General features: G+C 42.1%; 1 long non-coding RNA gene across 1 annotated transcript in view; it reads left to right on the forward strand.

Moving 5' to 3' along the window:
- Positions 1–18176, forward strand: part of LOC141920445 (uncharacterized) — a 168675-nt gene that overhangs the window by 84885 nt on the left and 65614 nt on the right. Inside the window, exon 2 of the long non-coding RNA XR_012622343.1 lies at positions 7990–8103. This is a non-coding gene — a long non-coding RNA (uncharacterized LOC141920445). The remainder of the gene's footprint in view (positions 1–7989; positions 8104–18176) is intronic.

The raw sequence follows: 18176 nt of genomic DNA on the forward strand, positions 1-18176 counted from the left end.
TCATAAACTGCTGGTACTGCAAAGATTGCTAAATGCATCCAGAGAGCCCGAATCCAGGGTGACACCAGCAGTTCTGTTCACTCTGCTGAGTGTCCTCATGCTGTAAGTTATCCTGGTTCCCCAGAGTCTTGAGAGACAGCTAGGAAACCTCTGGATCGTCCATTTTTCACGTTGCTTGAGAACTGAGGGGGAGCAGCTCTATCCAACCTTTCACTGCTTTTTCCTGCGTAGAACCAAAATAGCTAACGTGGAGCAGTGGCAAGAGTCAGGATGGCTTCTTTCTTTCCTTCAAAATTAAGACCCTCTTCTGCAGTCATGGCACTAGAGGAGAGGTCTTGCCCGAGTGAGGAATGTGGCACAAAATGAGTTCCTTACGCCAGGACATTAATTGCTGTTGGGAATATTTACGAACAGGCTTCTCTCACGAAGTGATTTGTTGGTCCTAAGTAACTGCTTTATCTCATCAAGTCCACAGCACAGGAAATCTAATGTGAAGGTTTAGTCCCAGCAAAGTATGCTTGGCTTGAAGAAAAGAATCACACTTTGGAAAAAAGGAATAATGGAATGTTAAATTAGTAATGGCTTTTGCAGCTTGTTTGCAGTTTGATCTTTCTATGCTGTAAAAATTATTTCAGTATTTAATTTCTAGGGCTTAATTTGTGTCTTTGCTTGGATTATTTTTTAAAGAATTTCTTCTGCTTGGAAGAGTTTGTTTCCTACAACAGAAGAATAATATTACAATAGATGGTTTGCATTTGGCTGCCAGAAGCCCCAGCTGTTGGTAGGAGGATATTCTGAGCAAGTGTGTAAATAATGTTAAGACTGACAGGCTTCCTTGAATCTTCATGAAAACACAGCTTACCCCTCCCAGGCCTCCAGTCCAGGAGAACAATTCTGTTTGTGTTACCTTGACTTTTATAGCTCTGTTCACATATTCAAGAGATAGATAAATGCTCATCTGCTTGGCCAGATTGGAGTCACACAGCTCTGTCTGTACTGCTGTGGGCTGCAGCTCATGTAAACATGCTCCGACTATCTCTACATGAAGTCTATTGGGCACTGATTATTATTATTAATACAGACACAGGAACTTGGAGTTCTGCGTATGGTACCAAGATGTGGCTACCCTGCACTGAGCTCCGTGCTGTGTTAGCCATGCCTCTCAGCATCCAGCCAGCTAGGTAAGGCTGTCGGCAAAAGTTGTAGTCACAGCTTTCAGGTGTGCTCAGCAATCTTGAAGTGAATCACAGAATCATCTAGGTTGGAAAAGACCTTGAAGATCATCCAGTCCAACCATTAACCTCACAATGACAGTTCCCAACTCCACCATGTCCCTCAGTGCTGGGTCAACCCGAAGCTTAAATCCTTCCAGGGATGGGGACTCCACCCCTGCCCTGGGCAGCCCATTCCAACGCCCAACAACCCCTTCTGCAAAGAAATACTTCCTAAGAGCCAGTCTAACCCTGCCCTGGTGCAGCTTGAGGCCATTCCCTCTTGTCCTGTCGCTTGTTCCTTGGTTAAAGAGACTCATCCCCAGCTCTCTGCACCCTCCTTTCAGGTAGTTGTAGAGGGCGATGAGGTCTCCCCTCAGCCTCCTCTTCTCCAGACTAAACACCTCCAGTTCCTTAAGCCGCTCCTCATAAGACCTGTGCTCCAGAACCTTCACCAGTGGATACTGCTTTGACATTCACTTTTGTACCCTGTGGAGGGGTAGAGTAAGAGTTACACCCACTGAAGTGGTGCTGGTAAGTGCATATTTGTCTCTGTTTCAGACATCGCTGAATCTCTCCACGCTTGAGTTCGTCAGGTTATGTACCTGGACTTAGGAAAGAGAAGCTCATGTGCAGAGAAATTAAATGATTTGCACAGGGTCGGGAGTGGTAAGCTAAAGATTGAATCCGAGTCTCTTGAAACCATGCCAGGACTCAACCACAAGGCCACCATTCCTTCGTAGCATATTTTCCTTTGACTCTAGCAGCTTTTGCAGCTGGCTGGCTTTGTAGAGCAGATCCAGTGCTCACTGAAGTCAGTGGGAGTCCACTTACTGATTTCCAGCAGGCTTTGGATCAGTCCCATTAGGTGCTCTTTTGCTATACGCTAGAAAGAATAGTTTTGTCTTTTAATGCTCCTTTTACCTGTCCTGGTTGTGTATTAAGGAAGCTGTACAGTCTGAGATTAGGGTTGTTTATTTTACCTTGTCAGGACCCCTGGCAACTGTTTGAAAACACTGATAGAAACCAAGGTTATTGCTCCCATGTCCCCACTGGAAATTTCTGCTCCCTCAGAGCACAGCTACATAAACAGCTGATTTGGCATTTAGCACAAGGGAAGGAACAGAAGCGCCTGGCAGGGTGGTGGGAATGAGTTATTGGAGGTGAGGGGGGAAGGGCCAGAGCCTTGGAGCAGAGCTACTGCTGGTGGAAGAAGCTGTGCTGGATGCTGAATCCACTGTTTGTGTGGTTGCAGCCTCTTTGAAGAGATGGAAACTATCAGATGTGAGTGGGGAGGAATCTCTTCAACTGCTAATAGAATGTTGTAATTAGTGTGATCACTGATCACCCTGTTTGTATTTAACAGCTGGACGTGAAGAGTTCCTGTAGTTCCCCAGGGTCAGTACTCTCTGCTGCCGTCTCCCCAGACTGCAAAAATGGTGGGTGGGAATTCACTGCTTTTTTTTGCATTCCTGCATTTCCCCACATGAGCTAATACCCATTTTTCTTAGCAGACTTGTCTCTACTCACAAAGAATTCAGTCCTGTTCTTTATGTTACCAGTGGCTTCTGTGGCTTGGTTTCGTTAGGTTTTCTCTGTGAAGGAGGGAGAAGGCTGATCAGAGCTGAACACAAAGCCGATGTGCACCAAAGCCTACCAAAACTTTAGTTGCATTTATGTTGACTGTATTTGGCTTTTGATCTTACCCAAAGACCATTGAAACTGTCATTTAGATGAGGTAGTCTACTGCAACTGCAGTATAGTCATTATCTTTATTTAAAATTATATACGTGGGCTAGAAGCTAAAACATACTCCTGACAGGTCCTCTGCTTGTTTGCTGATACTGCTGAGGACCCCAGAGTCTGGATTCCTCCCAGTTTGCATTAGATTCTTAGTTAATTGTTTAAGTTGGAGACTTAATTCCTCTGCGGTCCTGGGAGTCCTCTGTAATCAGTGAAGAAAAAACAGTTGCTTCCAAAAAGCAATGCAGAAATTTAGACGGGATGCAAGTACCTACGGTCTTCATGGTCCTGTAGTCGTGTCTACTGACTGTAGGGGGAGTTCAGTGTAGGTAACTTCCTAATTTAAGCAGTTTAGTGAAGTGCCTGAAGTTAGGCGAGAATGGATTTGTGGGCTGGTGACTAGTGATTTCTCATGGACCTCACTCAGCTTTCATGGAGCTGCTTAACTGCAGATATGTTGTTTAATAAGGAAAAGAGAAACCTGTGGGAAAACAAAGAATATCAATAACCACACGTACTTACATCTGGCAATAAAGTTTTTGGAAAAAAAAATCAGTACAGCAGCTTGTTGCCTTTGAAACTTAATGCTATTAAAATGTTCAACATGAAGTTTCTATTTTTAAAACAGCAGTTGAAAGAAATGCGCAAGATTAATAAGAAGCTAAATTGAAACCATGTTGGTTCATAGGTAACACAGACAAACACTGAGTTAATGGGGAAGCATTCTTGGGGAGAGCTACGTGTGTGCTCCAGTTTGGGCCACTGCTTGTTTGTTTTTTATTTTGTTTTTCTTAGAAAGCATAAGGGGGTAGAAATATCAGCCTGTTAAATCTTTTATTTCCTTTTTTAAACTGTTGTTCAGTTGAGTTTATTAAGCTTTCTGAAACAGCAGCCCCTGACAAGTTAAGGCACCGTCTACCACCCCAACACATAGAGAATCACTAATATAAACTGTTCTCCAGCAGAAGTGAACAACAGGTCTGCCCGTGGAAAGCCTTGAAGACAAACAAGGAGATATGTAGCAGTCACGTAGGAAGGGATGAAAAGGAGATTTGAGTATTGAGCTATTTACCTGGAAGGGAGAAGCCATCTGACACAGGTGTCCAAGAGAGCTGTAGATCTGTCTCTGTTGCTGTTGGAGCAGATGTGGCTTAGAATAGAAAATTCTCATCTAGCTAAAAAGCAGGAGGGGAGCTGCACCTCCAGGGAAGTGGTTTACAAAAGCAGTTGCAGGTAGAAGTTTATTCCAAGATGACCACAGTCTTGTGCTAATAACCATAACTGTCAGTCCAGAGGACTGGATGGACTCTAGTTCTTGATGCTAGATGAAAAAAAGGGAGTTTGAGCAGGGAAGTAGGATGTTGGTAGGTTGGACCCTGGAGAAGAGCTTTGATTTCATTGGCACTGTGACCATTTACACGATGTCAGGATCTGGCCCACTGGCTGCAGCTGAGTTAGGATGATCCATGCTAGCAGCAGAGTTGTCCCATATGGCTTTTATTTTCTCACAGATTATTATTAATTTTTTTAAGTCTAAAGGGAACTGGCTGTGTGGTAATAATAGAAGAATGAGTACTGGAGGACCTTGTTAGCAGCCTGAAGGAGAATATGCAGATAGTTGTTTGGTTCATGAATTGTTAGCAGCAGTGAATGTTACCAGCAGGCACTGCATGGAGCTGTGTGTGGAATAACCTGCTGTGAATAAGCTGCACAGAACATCCAAGGTATATTTACATAAGGGAGACGTCTGTAAAATATTAAAGTAATAAATGTATTTATGTACATTTATATGTGCATTATTACCTTACACTAATACTCAAACGTGGGGTCTGTATTTCATTATGAGTTTGAATCAAAATGTATCTTTATGGGGTTGAATTAAATGTGGTATTAAGGCCTGATCAACAGCATGCTGAAGATAGCAGGGTGCTTTCCATTAGCTGTGGCTTATATTAGTGAAAGGCCCCAAGATACTCACTGTGCTCAGAAAATCAGTTAGATGACTCCTGCCTTGTACTGTGGCCATTGACACCATGGCATAAGGAACGGGCAGGAAGGAGCAGGCTTGTCCATGCAGTGTGGGTGACAGGCGTGAGAAAAGGACCGAGAACTTGTTGGAATAGAAGGACCAGAATAGAGCCGGGACAACTGCTGCTGCACCAGAGATCGGGGTGCTCCCAGTCGACTCCAGCAATGGCCTCAGCCTCCTTCCATGCCACTATGACCTCTAGACATGCTCTGCAAGATCAGGTTTCTGGCTGCCTCTCTGAGGATGTTTGATTTTCAGCCGAACCCTGCATGTCTCATAACAAGCTTTGGGTCTTACTTTTGTGGTCATGGTTTGTGTTTTATGAATCTTACTTCTTAGATGATGGAGATTGGTAGCAGGGATAGAGTGAGTGATGAATATGTGGGGAGGGATCTGCTAGTGTTTAACAACAAAACATGAAAATCTTTCCAGCTTCCTGTTATGGTTGCTCTGCTTTGTATATGACAAGTTACATAAGTTGCAAAGTTTCAATAACGTAAGCTCTGCAAAACATCCAGATGAATGACAGGAACACAGGTACAAACTGTCCACTGGTAGCGGTGCTAATTACATCCTTTTTTTCTGGCCAAAGTTGTTCAGTATTGAAGCAAACAAACAAAAACCTCACAATTTTGAATGTTAGAGGAAGAAAACCTGATTTTTTTTCTCATTGACCAGATGTCTCATTTTCACAGATGCTGACCTTCTATTTACTTGAGCACTTTGGAGTCTCAAAGTGGTCACTTAGGTGTTATGTGTTGTTGGTAGAACTGATTGGAAACTAGAACTTCCTCTTCTGAAGTAAAATTTGATGTTTCAAAATGAGTTTGCGTTCCCCATCAAGATATCAGGCACTCGCTGAGTTTGGAGTTAGTTGGGCACTTGCTGTGCAGGGGATATTCTGAGAAGTTTTACTTTGGAATTGTCAAAACATTTTGATTCTGGAATTTGCAAATATGACATTCAATAATAGTGATTTTATATTATCATATAGTATACTATAATAGTGTAATACTGACTAGGGTATAACAGTATGCACACGTGGTATATATTAACATTTGTTTTCATGTAATGTATGTATAAGTTGAAACAATGAAATACAGTGATATGGTGAGAATAAAACCTATGGGTCAAGATTAACTCAGAAAGTTAAAACATTTAGCTGAAGTTAGTTTCTGTAAAACAATTTGGTTTCAAAAAAATGGTATTTATTATGTAAAACTACTACATCAAACTGCTCCTAGCTTTCAACCAAGTTTCATTATTATAAGTGAAACCAGTGATGCCCAACAATTTCCATTGTGGCAGCCTCTAATGTTGTTAAACTTTTACCATGCGTGCTGAAATCGTACATGCTGAGGTCTGCTTCAGGCTGAATTTCTTTGGAAATGATCGGCAGAAATACTTCAGTTTCAGAGACTGAGCACAGGGAAGAATACATCATTTTGCTTACATTAAAATATGTTACAACTGTTTCGGAGAAGAGGACTGGAAATCAGGACACTGGGATGGACTTTTTGCCTCCCATGTATCTGCCCCGGTTTGGCCAAGGTGTGAACTTGTGTAGCGTTCACATGCTGTCTGTGTTAGAGCTCAGCAGCTAAACTGTGTTGGCTCAAGGAGGGTTTGGTGGAACCGAGGACTCGTATCTGTGTTTTTATATCACTTTTACTGTTAAAATACATAGGTAAGGTTTGGGAGGAACAGCAGCTTCAGGTACCCTGTGTTCTTGATTGATCTCATAGGTTAATTATTCCTTTTTACTAAGGAAAAACCAGCTGATCTGCAGAAAAGTAAGTTTGTTACGTGGGACATCTGCCATTCTTTCTGTTCTGCCTTTCAACCTCAAGTCCAAGTTTTAACTCAGGCTTTGCAGGCTTGGTGAGACGATGCTCTCTTTGTTGCCAAAGAGGAGCCGGCGGTGCCAGAGATCTAATCAGGTGGTGACACCAAGGACTAGCGGAGATGTTTGTGAACATGGAAAAAGTAGTTCTTCTGGCTCTCCCAGCCAAATGGCTGGCCAGAAGTAAGGTTTCAATTATAAGCAGAGCTAAAGTATGTTTGCGTTAATGACAGATCCGTCAGCTGAAGCGCAGATCCTCTAACGAGAATATATGTGATGGGATTATGTGCATGTTGCTAATTCATTTGACATAGCTGCTTACTTCAGTTTGGTTAATTAAGACGGATGATCTCTGTTGGCTGAGAAGGGGCATTGCTGAACCCAAATTTCTGCTGGAAGTTTGAAATGGCAGTGTTTGCTGGGCTGTTGGGTGTCAGGAGCCACTTCAGAGCACCAGGCTCGGGTCCGTATAGCGGGGTGAGTGACGTGCAGCAGGTTGTCACTGCTGGGGCGGAGCCGGGTGGATTTCACTCCCCCCTGGGAGCCTGGCTTCTGGGAAAATCTTCAGGACCCGCTTGTGGCTAATTTCTCATCATTTTGGAACAGCTCCCTGTCCGGCTGTGGGTGTCCGGGTGTCGGCATTGGCGGCCCCACCACCCCCAGAGGGTGCAGCTCTATACAGTGTATACACAGAATTAACAGGATTAATAACATTTGAAGTACTTTTAATGAATTCCTTCATTCTGGGAGGAAATTATTGAAACCTCTTATTTCAGAAAGGTAATAATATTTTGTTTGTTTTATCTTTGTCCATCACTTTTACCTTAACGGAACTAGTCAGTATCAACAGGAAAATACTTCGCATGAGTTCATTTTTCTGAAACCCAGTTCCTTTGACCTGGACTACCCTGTGGGAATCCTGGTGCCATCCAAGTGTGAACTCCTTTCTATAATTCAGCCTCCTGAAGGAAGGATGAGCTTAGCTCTCATTTATTTTCAGTCTGGTTCTGAGTTTGAACACATTGGGGCTAACTTTCTCCTTTTGGCTTGTGTATTGTCCCCAAGGGCCTGTCACTTCTTCACAGGCTCTACATGTGGAGTGGAATGTAACCTGGTTGTCCAGGGCAGGCTGCTAATTACAGCTTTAATTTTGTTGTGTTTAGGAGGAGACAGATATCCAACCTTTTCTTACTTGTAACTACGATCTGAAGAAAGGCATGATAGCAGATAAGGTGTGCTGACAGACAGGATGGCCCCGATGGCAAATTGCCCATCAGGTGAGTAAAAACTGCTATTGATGAGCCATATGAAAGGATGACTGTTACTATAACGATATATGTAGATAGCTATAGCTATGTGTCTGCATACACATATACCTGTTATGCACACACACGTATATGGATTTGTTTCTATGTGTTGCTAACAGAATCAGTTCCAAAAAGAGTTTAGAAAAGAGAAGAAAAGGTGTGTTTTATATTATTCCTGTGTGTATGCTTGCTTACGTAATACATGCTTCATTTCCTCTGGGGACTTCTTAAAGAAGTTACTAATGTATAAGCAGTGCAACTTAAAAGAAACCAACTGGAATCTAAACAGTTTCTTACAATACCTACAGTTTTGCGATAAGCAAGAAAAAATGCACTTTGAGGCAACAGCAATGATCTATTGTTTTACAAGAAATGAGCTGTTATTATAGAGTAAGAAAATGAAAGCGAGGGTCTGCTCTTAGCTGTAAATACTGCATTTTAATTTTGAAAATGGTAAGCTGTGGTTTTGTTAGTTGCAAATTGTTGCAGCTCCATTGCTTTGAAAGGGAAACAGCTGATTTATATCAGCTGAAGATCTGTCTTTGCATTGTTGATGTTTTATTCAGAATTCTTGGATCACAGTACATTAGAAAGCGCTGTGGTAGATTTACCATAAATATTCAGGTTCTGTGGTGCATTATTCCTTGAGTAATCCCATTAATTTCAGAGGCTTACATGTACTCAAGGGGACAGATTCCCCTGGAAAGAGGAAAAGCTGATCAGTCTTGAAATATGGGAGTATTACCACAGCCTGCTTTGCAGTGTGGTGATGAACTTCATTGCTGTAGCAGCAGTTCTGTTCCTTGTTCTGTGCGCTATTGTTTGCCAACCCTGTGGGGTTCAATGCAGCACCTCTTGAAATTGATGGGAGCCTTTCTACTGACTTCATCAGGCATTGGGTGTTCTGGGATCTTGAGCTAGATCAAATAGCAGCTATTAATGTAGCCTGGCCTTCTTCCAGCTTTACTTATTGCCTGTGGTGCTTATACACTGTTTGGTGTATAATTTTCTCTCATTTCATAAAAGAATGACTCAGAGCCATGCTATGCCACTTGGTATTTTTGTTTGTATATTGTCACTTACCTTTGTATTCAAAGAAGATAAATCCAACAGCCATCTAGTTATTGACCCTTTCTATATGTGTTTATGTATACAAAGGCTGCTGTCACCTTTATAAGACTAAAATGATTATGCAAGTTCAAAGCCATGTTCATGTTCTCTTAAAGTACGCATTTTTCAAAATCAGGACAGATGTTTTGTGCTGTTGGAAGACACAAAACCTGGGACAAAGGGAAAGTCCAGTTTTGGTGCTGAGGATGTTTCAGAAATGGAGCAGGTTGAAATATCTCCAATTTTAAGATGATGTCAGCATTTTAAATTTAAATTTTGGGCGAAGGAAACAATAAAGAAAATAACTGCAAAAAATATTTCAGTTAAGTAGTTTTCAAATTTATCCACTCTGTTAAGAGTTGGAAGATCAGGAACGCAGTCGATAAGGAGCCTACCAGTGTCACAGGCACGTGAATTTGGTATTGTAGATGCTGCGTGTGGGTTCTGCACTACTGACTGAAGAAGGCAAGAAGACTGCTGTCTGAAGTTTGGTAGCTTTTGTCACACTAGGAGTTTTCTCCCATTTCTCTTCATTTCCACCAGCAGTTTGTCCTGCTTTCTACTTTTTCCTCTGGTTATTTGAATGAAACAGGTGTTTCACAGAAAGACTGAGTGCTTACAGCTCTAATTGCTGTCTCTCACAAATGGATCTTTTGTACTGTCTGGTGGATTAATAGGGGGTTAGGCGTTTAAAAAAATAAACAGTGAGTGCAAACAGTGTGAAGGAAGGGGGAAGGAGTAAAGCTGCATGTGGTTGATGAGCAAGATGATGTCATTTATTTAGCAGAGGTGATACAGTAGTTGGGAGATGCTACGAGAGGAAGAGCTCCTTCTAAGGAAATAAGGTAGTACACCACCAAGGACTCGTATACCACCAGGCGTGAAGCAAACCACAGCGTATCTGTTAGTGGCCAATGAAAAAAGTTCATTGGTTTTGAAGCCTTGGAGCTCAGGTGCAGTGAAAGAGAATAGGGGCTCATTGTTAAGGCAAGGATCAGCACTCCCTTTTGTTCGTTCCCCTGCCCCCCTCCTCCTCCTTTGGCACTACAATAATAATATCTTGTCACTCCTAAGACATGCTGGCATAGATCACGTTCACTGATGGATGTTCAGTCAATGAATCTACTAAAATGGTTTGTTTCTGTTGATGTATGTCTTTGTAGACTCCTCTAATGGGAATGTAAATAAATGAACCCTTCACCAGTGATTTCTTTCCCTGTAGTCCAGTTTAACCCCTGAGTGCCTCCCTACTAGGAGACACTCCAGATGCTTTACTGCCTTACATTACTACAGCTTTTGCCTTTATCTTGAGTTTCATGTATTCTATTTGATGTCTGAGTGCGCAGGCAACTTTCTGTATGTGGATGCAATTAATTTTTTAAAATTGGTATTCAGTAAAACAAGGTTGAGAAATTAAGATGGGCAGTCAATAAAGGTAAGGGCCTAATGTCCACTGAGACAGTTAAAAAGATTTCTCATGATTTCCCTGGGAACTGTAGAGGTGATGACAAGCTCTTGAGATTCATTTCTTTTAAGCTGTGTGTGAGACCTGGTTTGTATGGGGTTGTGAATCGTAGAACCGGAACATTTTTTCTGTGGTCAGTTCTCACCGGTACATAAATACTACAGTGGTACCGTCCTCAAGACACTGGAACTCAAAAACATTCTTGAGAAAATACCCAGAATGAATATATTTGCCCTTAATGATAAACTAAAAATAGCTTTTACAGAGAAGATAGGCCCTAATGTATTTCTTCTCAGGAGATTTTTTTTTTCACCGTAAGTGTACGGGAAGGAGAGTTTTGAAAGGAGATTAACATAGTTTTCACAGCTCCGTTCTGGACTTTGAGGTGCTCGTACTTGCACAGTTTACCTACACCACTGGAAATACTCTCTTTCATAATTGTGCACTCATACACCAGCAGGAAAGAGCTTCTGGTGAAGATGGAAGTGGAAGGTAACAGGACTAATGTTGTCAGTGTGATTTCAGTTGTCATTTGGAAAAATTGCAAAACAGATTGCAGTTTCCCCTCCTTTATCATAATCAGACAAATCAGTCATAGACTAGGATATGCCTGCACAGCAGAGATCGAGAACGGTGGAATATCACACGGCTACAGGAAGACTCACCAAGTGCAGAGCACTATCTGATAGGATCCGTGTAACCTTGTAACAAGTTCATGTGTTGGGACAACGTACTGTCGTATCATATATCTGGCACAAAGACAATTAAAACTATCCTTCTCCCACTTCAGCCTCTTGTATGTAGGAGACACAAATGCCAGATTTTGCTAGGAGACCAACTATTGACAGAGATCATCCCTCATGAAATGCTTTTGCTAAATCTTATCTGTTCTGGAGTTTTCAATGCAAATGTACTCACCAAGGGAGAAAATCCTCTTTTTAAAATATGCTATTTATTTTTCAGCCTATGTGCTTGCTGACCCTGCTAATAAAGTGCTATTTAAAAGATAGCTTCTAGAATGGGGAACTTTGTACCTCCACCATCTTCTCCTATGTATTTATTGTAGTGGAAACATAATAACTTTATTGAATGGTGGCTGTCAGGACACTGGAACAGAGCATCCAGTATCTCCATATCATTCCTTCGTTATTTGTGGCTGCAGCGTAGTAACATGCAGCACCAGATGTGAATAAGAAGGAGGGGTGCAAAAGAGAGCTTCAAATGACTGTGATGAATAGTTGAAAGTGAACAGAGGGGCTTTTAAAACTCCTTTAAAGAAAGCCTAATGCTCTGCTTCCCTAAGCAGCAGGCTACTGATGATGGAAAAGTCACAGACATACCTGCAGAGATTTGGGAAGCTCTTGTTTCAGTAGGTCTTTATGGCAGCTAAAAAAAAAAAATTCCTGTGCTCCTGCCAACTTGGTTGGTGTGTCCAGCTTGCTTTTCTTCTTCGCATTTTGCTCTGTAAAGACAACATGCAATGACTCGGATAGTGTCAACTTCCAGACTGTGTTTATTCTTTGTTAGCTACCCCCACCAAGACCAGGCCCTACTTATCTGGTACTTTACCATATGGTGTCAGGATGGATATGTTGTAGGTGATGTCATACAGTGGGAAGAATTTTACTGAGCAAATAGTTATTTGTCATCAAGACTGTTACCAACAAGACTGAATTCAAATTTCATGTGGTCATAATCTTCCTGTCCAATGCACCATCAAGGTGTGGACACAGAGGACTCGAGCAGTGCTATCCTGAGCACTGCTGTCTCCTGGCTGCATTTGATTTCTGATGGTAGCATAAAATACCAGGCCCTGAAAGCTCTGACTCTTCTTTACCTTATTAAAAACAAGTGGTGACATTTTATTTGACAGGCACTACCTGTATTTCCTTAATGGCACCCTTGAAATTCAACTTTAATATAAATCATGAATGAAGCACTTTCTATCCTTTTCCTGTATCACCCTGTTTTTTAACAAGCCTTCTAAAATATTCTGGATTCAGACTACAAAATGTTGGCTTTTCCAACCATTAAGTTCCTCCATTCAATTTTTTTTTCTTTTTTGGCAACATGATTTGAAAAATTCAGTGAAAAAATTTTGACAGGATTTTTTTTAGGAATTCTTGAAGCTTTAAGTGAGTCTGTTGTTTGAGTACAGCTAAAATGGTTTAAAGTGGAATCAGTCATCTTTGTGTACTCTGAGCTCTGCAGGAGTATGTCTCTGAGGGGGATGCAATACGCTGCAAGCGAATGGCAAAGTGCTGCTCCTCCCCATGCCTGCTGACACTGAGCTACCTCTTCATGCTGTCCCCATGGGCTTTCTCCCTCCTGCCACTTCCACTTCCTACCATCCTGCTGTGGGTGGCTGAATCCTGGAGGTGAGGGTGAGCTTGTTGTGTGGAAGTGGGGTCAGTGAGAGCCCGTAGGTATTAGGGCGTGTGGGCAGCAAGGCTTATAAAACATGGCGTGTACAACTGGCCTGAGCATCAGGACTGCCTTAGCTGATGATTTCCTTGGTTTATGCTGATTGCATTGATTGGAAAATGCCCTCAAAGAGCTTTAGCTCGTAAGTTAACGCAGTTTTTGTGTGGGTGAACTAATTGGCCTAGCAGGCCACACCTCTTCACACAGACATTTAGGAAATGGTAAAGCAAATAAGCCCAGTGGTGCCAAAATCAGAGCGATAGCTGATGAAGCCCTGATGGGGAGAACAGCCAAATAGTGTGAATGGAATGTCAGTAAGTATAGAAGTTAAAAATACACATCTCAAACCTTGAGGACACTCTGGGGACTAAGAAGCTATATTGATACTAGACTTCAAAAGATCCAAATAAACAGCAGGATTTTCTCAATGCACAGAAGTACATACTTGTAATGTCAGAGCGATGTTATTTCTGCACAGCAAATCTCAAGACAGATGCCTAAAAAAACAGTCCAGATAAGTTGCCTCTTATTTAATTTACATTTCTAATTTCTTATTTTATTTTCATTTATCTTAGACACTCAGTTTTAGATGCGTACTGTGAATCCCAGATTTCCGTATTTCTGGAGGTAACATTAGTGCTTTTGAAGGGGAGGGTGCGTGGCTAGCGTGGTACTGAGCAGCGTTTCAGAGCACTAGATTTCAGCTTGTGTCTATGCAAGATGGCCTTGGACAAGTAAAGCAGGATTAGTAACATTGATTTGCTTTGTGAGATACTTTGAGATCCACAGATGACAAATACCAGAGAAGAGTGAGGTGTTAATCTAAAACCAGACTTTTCCTGGTTCTTCTCATACTAAGTGTTAGGAAGATCAGCATGTCCCTTCTCCCACTGCAGGTGGCTTCCCAGTTCTCAGACCCCAGGTAGGCTGTGGCTTTGTCTTTATTATAGACAAATGAGGACTATAGATGGTATATACATACAGCGCCTGCATGGAAAGTGCTGGAAATAGCTACAATTCTGATATCTCCATCTGTGTTACTTAGCCTGGGCTCCCATTATAATGAGCAAAGAGGATTTTACAAGATGATTGAAGTGACCTATTTCAGACGTCTGCTTTAGGATGAGATTACTTTTGTCTTCAAGTACCTGTTCTCTCCAGTGCTCACAAAAGGAGTTTGCTGTGACTACCTGGATCCTGACTTGGAGTCTTAAAAGCTCCTAGTGTGTGTTTCACACCGCTGTGTCAGAAAATTGCTGCCCTGGCTGGCTGGCAGCGAGCAGCGGCAGTTGGCTTTCTACTGGTTAGATGTGGTGAAAAACTGGGAGTTGCTTTTGCAGGCAGATTTTAAATCACTTTGATGTGTCTGAGAGAAAATGGAAAGATAGTAAGGTAGTGAGAAAATTTTTTATATTAGTGCCCCTCTTGGTCTAACGGCAAAGCTCAGATAGAAGCAAAGGTATGACAAATACAGACCATAAAAGAAAGCGTACCGGTTTTTTAATAGTAGAGAGAATCTGCAGAATAATTTTCCGTGATATCAAATATTTGAATCGGAGTTGTAGACTGGATTAATTGATGACTGCTTTCTATGTATAGATCAGATTGGTGAATTGTACCAGTACTCTTGGAGGTGGAAACCTCAAACACTGCTCTAGAGGAAATTGAAGAGCTTGTTTTTCTCATGACAAAGTGTATTTACGATAAACGCCAACCCCCGAATGGGGGGGTAAATTACGTGTGTTTTTATGAGTTTGTAAGTGTGGCAGCTAGCTGCTGCAGGAAGAATGACCTCACTCATGGCAGCACAGTTGATGCATGGGTCGACATGGATCCAAACAGCAGCATTGGAATATTGGCAATCTGCATGTCTTCATGTAAAAGCTTGATTAACTCCAAGAACGTGAAACTCCTATGTTCTACATATGCTGTTTTGCCCAGCCTAGGTTTCTCAAGAGAAATACAGCAAATGTAAGAAAATACTTGAAAATATAAGAAGGTTTAAAAAAACCTACATTAAAGCAGCATCTAGATTCGCCAGACAAAATAAGGGACCACTGTGCACACTGCTATACAAATGAGCAGTAGCAGACATCCCCTGCCGTGCAAACGTTTAAAACACATGGAGGGAGCAATGTTCTCCTCTTGTGGGTGGCTCTGGCCATGGGAGTTGTTTCACTGTGAAAGGGAACAGCCATGTCTAAGGGAGGAGGAGAAGACCGCTTTAGTGTCTTTTATCAGTTTCTATTTTAGAGAACACCGTGGTCCTCAGAACACGAAGGAAAACACCCTCTATAACCTATTTGGTATTTTTAATACATCCGAACTATTTGTATGAGAACGAAGCTCAGCCAGAAATATTGCTGAGCTTTTCCGTATGTGTCCCACCTTGCAAATTCCCTTTGTTAATCTTCTCACCTCTGTGCTTCAGTAGTGTATGAGGGCTCTGTAGTGCTCTGTAGCACTAAGTGAGCTTCGGCAGGGAACCTGCTTTTAGAGCTGGATTGGAGCTCTGTTATTGAAAACTCGTCGGAGGACAGTACGCTACAAAGTGGCACACTTGAAAGCTAGGTGCTGGGGAGAGGGAAAGTGCTGCATGAGCATGAAGCGAGATTATAAATTACAATTCAGCTCAGCACATTTGGAGCCACGTAAATAGATTAGGAGTTTGTAAAAGAACGCCCTCAAGGATTCAGAACTACAGCCAAAGAGGAGGGAAAACATAATGCTTTAGTATGCTGTGATTTATGCACTGAATAAGTTTGAATTAGTCACTAATGTGAAGTGGATTTGGAAGGATTAATAACCCTTACCCAGCACTTATTGTATGATGATCAGCTATAAATCTTCTTTGAGCAAAACAGGAAGTAGCCAAATCCTTTCTCTCTGGAGATGGGCAATACTCATGCCATTGTTCAAGGGCAGCCCAGTTTGAATTCTGTTTTTTTCTCAGCATGAGGCTATGGATTGCTCATGGCAACTTGGCGATTTCCAGTTTGCTCAGAAGGTATGTGCTGCCAGATGAGCCTGTCAAGGAAAGGGACAACTGTGTGAAACCATGAACTCCCATTTGCCTGGCTTATACAATTCACTTCTTGGAATGGGCACATTTGCCTGGAGAGGGAATAGAAAAAGTGTGACAATGCTGTAGGTTGCAACTCTTCGTTGTTACTTTTCATGCTCTCACTATTTCAGTCCTGAATGACTTTTAAGCTCATTTTTCCTACTTGTTGTGGTTGTTTGAAGTGGAAAACTTTCCATTAAGGACTAAAAATCTTGTTCTAGTTGATGCTTTGCCCATTTGTATTTGTGCCAAAACCAGTATGACTTTTGATTTCTTCTGAGCATATGTCAGCTGGTGACCCACCACACCTTCTCTTGTGTGGCCTATATAAACCGATGCCGACTGAAGCTTCAAAGAGCGACTTTCCTCCCTGTAGGACTCTACCTCACACTTATTTCCAATAAACTGCCATCCTCTCAATTTTCCACAAGCAACAGTATAATTGAGCAGTAACCTCAGTGTATGAAAATCTGTGTGGCAGATGAAAGAAGCATCATTAGACTAGAGGCAGCTGGAGTGCAGTCATGAAGCATAAAGAGCTCAGCCCCCATAGAATCTCTTTTATGAATATTTAGAAATCAAGAGAAAAAACTGTTCAGCTGTTTGGTGGAGATGAAATTCTTATCAACCCAGGAAAGAGAGAGTGAGAGCTGTTTGACTAAACAAATTGTTCATCCAAAGAGTAAGGAAGGGAAGAGTTAGCCTTCCCTGTGAAGAGGTCTGGCTAGATCAGCCAACTGTGAACCCCCTGGGGTATTTCCATCTGGGCAGTCAAATTTGTTTAGGCTGTTGAGGGAGAGGTACCAGAAGATGCGCTGTTCATAAGACACAGACTGCTGCTATGTTATAAAGAGGTATCTTTTGTTTGTTGCTGTCTTTATTATTTTAAATGCATGTTTAGCACCTTTTTGTTAAATTTACCTGCACTTACCCAGCTTTACTGCTGCAAACTTGCTGCACAAGATGCAGTCAATCCACATAAGATGTCCTAGTGGACTGAAGCACAAGACTGCGATGGACCTACAATCAGTACTTGCTCTAAAGTCCATCCTTAGATATGTTCAAGGCTTCCCTTCCCTGAGGGTGCACCAAGGAGGTTGTCGGGGTTACTGAAAAGCTGTGTGGAGTAGAAACAATACTTGCTCTTTTCAGCTTAGCTGAGCAGCCCTAGAGATCCAAAGTAGTTCCTAAACCAAGAGTCACATGTGTGTGTCACCACTGCTGTTGCCCACAGTAGTTCCAGGTGGCTCTTTCCCCTTTTCCAACGAGGGGGCATTGCCTGTTTGCTTCTAAGAGGACCTTGGAACAAACTAGAATATGCACATGAAAATCAAGTGAGAATTGCCTTGGTGTAGGCTAACCTTTCGCAAATCTATGTGGATGTACTTGCAAAACTGATCGGGTAGATTAGGCTCCTGGCAGTAGTTTTGTGAATAATGATGGTGGAACCAGAACCATAAAAGGCATTAAAATACTCTTCCTAACTACACTTACCCCTGTGCACGTCTATGGAATGTGATTTTGAAATGCCTCAAATTCACACTCACGCAGAATCTGTCACCGTTCCCTGTGACCTTGATCAGGAGCATTTCTTTTAATGCCTGTTATGCTTCCAGATAAGCAGAGCACCACCCATTGACCCAGGCAGGTCATTATCCTCTTCCTCTTTATCAGGAATCCTTCAGCCAATTAATCACACACTGCTCTGCAATCTTGAGGCTCAATTATGCCCGGACAAGTGTTGCTCAGCTGTTCCTCCTGCTACAGATGTGACATATCCTGAGATTAGCTCTGATTCACAGAAGGTCACTGATTCGGTATCAGGCGCTAAGAAAAGCTGGGCTGTCTGGGAGGGAAGTGACACCATCTTAGAAGCATTTTATCACAAAGTAAGTGTAGATGTCTAAAAAATCCTGCTTGCCACCACCACATCACAGCAAGTCCTTTTCACTCACTGTTGCCTCTCATCCTGAGACAATT

The sequence above is a fragment of the Strix aluco genome, chromosome 3 (assembly GCF_031877795.1).
Source record: "Strix aluco isolate bStrAlu1 chromosome 3, bStrAlu1.hap1, whole genome shotgun sequence".
NCBI lineage: Eukaryota > Metazoa > Chordata > Aves > Strigiformes > Strigidae > Strix > Strix aluco.